This window comes from Amia ocellicauda, chromosome 14 (assembly GCF_036373705.1).
Source record: "Amia ocellicauda isolate fAmiCal2 chromosome 14, fAmiCal2.hap1, whole genome shotgun sequence".
NCBI classification, from domain to species: domain Eukaryota; kingdom Metazoa; phylum Chordata; class Actinopteri; order Amiiformes; family Amiidae; genus Amia; species Amia ocellicauda.
Window position 1 is genome coordinate 25,197,693 of NC_089863.1, and position 5,418 is coordinate 25,203,110.

General features: G+C 35.1%; 2 non-coding genes across 2 annotated transcripts; both read left to right on the top strand.

The window, feature by feature from the left end:
* Positions 1 to 267: 267 nt before the first annotated feature.
* trnar-ucg (transfer RNA arginine (anticodon UCG)) lies at positions 268 to 340 on the top strand. Its single transcript has one exon. It is a non-coding gene; the product is annotated as a tRNA-Arg (tRNA).
* A 3,330-nt stretch (positions 341 to 3,670) lies between these two features.
* trnaq-uug (transfer RNA glutamine (anticodon UUG)) lies at positions 3,671 to 3,743 on the top strand. The gene has a single exon. It is a non-coding gene; the product is annotated as a tRNA-Gln (tRNA).
* The last annotated feature ends 1,675 nt before the right edge of the window (positions 3,744 to 5,418 follow it).

Here is a 5,418-nt window from a genome sequence, read left to right on the forward strand (position 1 = left end):
AGTTCGTTCCTGTGCTTCAGGCAAGCTTGCATCCAACTGTGGACAACTTACTTTCCACTGTGACAGCCACTATGCCACAATACAAAAAGGATTGTCAGGAGCAAAACTTTCAAACTGACAGAAAACTTCAAGGCCTGTCGTGTGACTTGATTTACATGAGCTACAGAAATGTTCTTGAACATATGTATATAACTAAGGATTCATTGAGGTCGGCGTAGCGCATTCGCCTTTCTGAAACATGAAGGGCCAGGGCTCTCCCTTGTTGACGACTGCGTGGCCTAATGGATAAGGCGTCTGACTTCGGATCAGAAGATTGAGGGTTCGAGTCCCTTCGTGGTCGTCTTATATGTTACGATGACGAAGTTGTGTCTCTCTCCTTTCTGGAGACGTTTAGAAGGGCCACTTGGTGTTCTAATGTTGCAGACAGCAGTGCTATGTTTGATAACCCTACCACAAACAGGTGATGCCCTGCACCCTGTATAGGGGTTATTCTTCACCAGCGAAATAATCCTTCTGCCACAGTTGTTTTCCGTTGCCTTTTGGTGTCCTGAGCTCACCAGTGCGTTATTTCTTTTGAAGAAGTTGCCAAATAGTAGATTTTTCCACAGCCAATGTTTTTGCTATCTCTCTGACCGGTTTGTTTTGATTTCTAAGGCAAAACTGAAGACAAAACGCCACAAGAACAAAGAGGCACTACTAAAGACAGCTGAAGGCCTTGCAGAGCATCACCAGGGACTAAACCCAGCATCTGGTGATGGCTATGGGTTCCACACTTCAACATTCATTGACTGCAAAGGATCTGCAACCAAGTATTGAAACTAACAATTTAATTCAGGATTATGTTACTTTGTCCAAATACTTTTGAGCACCTAAAATTGGGGGGACACATATAGAAATGGATGTTAGTACCCTCAAATTAAAGATGAAAGACTACACTTAAAGAATATCTGGATTGTTTCGTTTGAAATCCATTGTGGTGTTGTACAGATCCAAAATGATGACAATTGTGTCACTGTCCAAATATTCATGGATCTAATTGTAGGTATGTTTTTCTTTTAAAATAGATTTTCTTTGTCTTTTAATGTTTATTCTTTTAAATGTACAATCAGTATCCTGTATTATGTTTTGTACTTAATCTATGTTACCTTCAGTCCTTTGCTGTAAATGCTTTGGCAATACTTGCATAACCTCGCCATGCCAATACAGCCCTTCTGAATTAGAATTTGACAAAACCGTATTCAATTATAATAATATTTGTTGTCAATGTAAATATATGACAAAATAAACCATTACTGTTACTATGATTATGATGCAGCTGTTTTGATTATTATTCTGGACTGACAACTGAAAGGTTGTTGGTTCAAAATCCTGTGTAGAGCACACTTTTACCAGATTGGGCGTTTTGCTCCATATTACCCAGTGAGACCATGCTAATATAATTTGCGTAACACACCGTACATATTGGGACAATGTAATAATTTCAGGCCAGTTGGTCATTAAGAAAAAGTGAAATAAAACGTACAGCCCTTTACATACATTAAAAATACTAGTATTATTATTGTTATAATCAAGCCTAATGATAACAAATAATAAGCGGAGGAAAATAAACTAATGTGTGTAAGTAATTACAGTACTGTATCTACATGTGTCAGTGAGCATGCATGATGAATTAAAACAGACATAAATTAACAAACTGTAGCTTATCTAATAATGACATAAACATCATACCGGTGTCTAGTATTATTATTATTATTATTATTATTATTATTATTATTATTATTATTATTATTATTATTACTGTGATTATTATTATGATGATGAGTATTATTATTATACCAGACAGGTATGAGATGGCTTATCAATGTAGTACACCAAGTAAAAAATAGGTTCAACACCATATATAATTTGTTTACGGAAAATTAATATATTTTCAAATAGTAGCGTAATATTCATCGTGGTACTCACCTGAAACTGAAAACAAAAAACAACATATATTTATATAAAGCATAACATGCTTACATGAAGTGTAAGAGGAACTGGCTGTGTTGTAATCCGGTCGTTTTTATTTTACTCCTGGAATTGCAAAGTCTTCTTGCAATTCCTTAGGTGTGTTTTTTTTTTCCACGAGACCATTTTGTAACTAATTCTGTATCCTCCTCCATGTTCAAGAATAGGTCGTACAGAAGTAGAAAGTGTCAACACGTGTGGAAAGTCAATGAATGAGTCTACAGCATGCATGTCATGTAAATAGACTACAAACAAATTGGCGATTTTACTAAAGCTTAATGGAAGACATCATGTTACATGTAGCTTTATAGCTAACCGTGAAAAATAAATGTCATTTCCATAACATTTCCACAAACTTCAGGAAGGAGTATTTCATTTATGTGTAGAAACGTACGCTTTTTATAAATGTATTAACAACAGGGAAATGGAAATAAGTTAGCATTCCTTATGTTTTGACAACCGGGAAACAAAGAAGAAACAATTCCTTGTTTTCTGAGAACTAAAAACTGAAATAAGTAACCATTCCTTATTTTCTGAGTTCCAGGAATCAAACAAGGAATAAGTAACCATTGCTTGTTTCTTCATGAGTCTAGAAACAGAAAAAAATACTTATTTCATTAAGAAAACAGGCAAACTGAAAAAGTAACCAACAACAAAACGTAGCAATCAGTAACCATCACTGTATTTGGAAAATTGGGAAACAGAAATAAGGAATAAGTAACCATTTCTTATTTTTTGGGAAACCGTGTTTCAGAAATAATAAACTATGTACATGTTCTTTGTTGAAAATCTGAAACCAGGAATAAGTGTCTATTACTTATTTCGTGTAAAACAGGGACAAATATAAAAAATTGTAATCATTACTTATTGAAAGAAAATGGAAATAAGGAATGAGAAACCATTACTTATTGATCAAAAGACATCAATCAGACATAAAACACAAGTAAACATTAACAAGAAATATGTATCCATAATTCATTTATTGAGAAATCTTGAAAAAAAATGAAATATTGAATCATTACTTATTTTGAGAAATCACAAATAAGTAACACGTAAGCATTACTTAATTTTTTAAACGTAAGCAATAAGAAATAAGGAATTAGTAACCATTACTCATTTTTTTAATAAATAAGGAATAAGGAATCAACTTCACGGAGGTGTCTGATAAGCTGACAATGCGTTGATCTTGGACGTGAGCCTCCGCGTCTGCAGCCTACAGCAAAAAAAGTGAGCTGCACTGCCGAGACTGGCACACAAATGCCTGGAGACCGGAGAATGCGGGCATCAATCCCGCTACCTCTCACATGCTAAGCGAGCACTCTACCACCTGAGCTAATTCCCCTGCCCTCAGATGTAAAGCCCACTTCTTCAGTCTTTACATGGAACGTCGAGAGTAAGTTCGTTCCTGTGCTTCAGGCAAGCTTGCATCCAACTGTGGACAACTTACTTTCCACTGTGACAGCCACTATGCCACAATACAAAAAGGATTGTCAGGAGCAAAACTTTCAAACTGACAGAAAACTTCAAGGCCTGTCGTGTGACTTGATTTACATGAGCTACAGAAATGTTCTTGAACATATGTATATAACTAAGGATTCATTGAGGTCGGCGTAGCGCATTCGCCTTTCTGAAACATGAAGGGCCAGGGCTCTCCCTTGTTGACGACTGCGTGGCCTAATGTATAAGGCGTCTGACTTTGGATCAGAAGATTGAGGGTTCGAGTCCCTTCGTGGTCGTCTTATATGTTACGATGACGAAGTTGTGTCTCTCTCCTTTCTGGAGACGTTTTGAAGGGCCACTTGGTGTTCTAATGTTGCAGACAGCAGTGCTATGTTTGATAACCCTACCACAAACAGGTGATGCCCTGCACCCTGTATAGGGGTTATTCTTCACCAGCAAAATAATCCTTCTGTCTTCTGCCACAGTTGTTTTCCGTTGCCTTTTGGTGTCCTGAGCTCACCAGTGCGTTATTTCTTTTGAAGAAGTTGCCAAATAGTAGATTTTTCCACAGCCAATGTTTTTGCTATCTCTCTGACCGGTTTGTTTTGATTTCTAAGGCAAAACTGAAGACAAAACGCCACAAGAACAAAGAGGCACTACTAAAGACAGCTGAAGGCCTTGCAGAGCATCACCAGGGACTAAACCCAGCATCTGGTGATGGCTATGGGTTCCACACTTCAACATTCATTGACTGCAAAGGATCTGCAACCAAGTATTGAAACTAACAATTTAATTCAGGATTATGTTACTTTGTCCAAATACTTTTGAGCACCTAAAATTGGGGGGACACATATAGAAATGGATGTTAGTACCCTCAAATTAAAGATGAAACACTACACTTAAAGAATATCTGGATTGTTTCCTTTGAAATCCATTGTGGTGTTGTACAGATCCAAAATGATGACAATTGTGTCACTGTCCAAATATTCATGGATCTAATTGTAGGTATGTTTTTCTTTTAAAATAGATTTTCTTTGTCTTTTAATGTTTATTCTTTTAAATGTACAATCAGTATCCTGTATTATGTTTTGTACTTAATCTATGTTACCTTCAGTCCTTTGCTGTAAATGCTTTGGCAATACTTGCATAACCTCGCCATGCCAATACAGCCCTTCTGAATTAGAATTTGACAAAACCGTATTCAATTATAATAATATTTGTTGTCAATGTAAATATATGACAAAATAAACCATTACTGTTACTATGATTATGATGCAGCTGTGTTGATTATTATTCTGGACTGACAACTGAAAGGTTGTTGGTTCAAAATCCTGTGTAGAGCACACTTTTACCAGATTGGGCGTTTTGCTCCATATTACCCAGTGAGACCATGCTAATATAATTTGCGTAACACACCGTACATATTGGGACAATGTAATAATTTCAGGCTAGTTGGTCATTAAGAAAAAGTGAAATAAAACGTACAGCCCTTTACATACATTAAAAATACTAGTATTATTATTGTTATAATCAAGCCTAATGATAACAAATAATAAGCGGAGGAAAATAAACTAATGTGTGTAAGTAATTACAGTACTGTATCTACATGTGCCAGTGAGCATGCATGATGAATTAAAACAGACATAAATTAACAAACTGTAGCTTATCTAATAATGACATAAACACCATACCGGTGTCTATTATTATTATTATTATTATTATTATTATTATTATTATTATTATTATTACTGTGATTATTATGATGATGATGATGATGATTATTATTATTATTATTATTATTATTATTATTATTATTATTATTATTATTATTACTACTGTGATTATTATTATGATGATGAGTATTATTATTATACCAGACAGGTATGAGATGGCTTATCAATGTAGTACACCAAGTAAAAAAAAGGTTCAACAACATATATAATTTGTTTACGGAAAATTAATATATTTTCA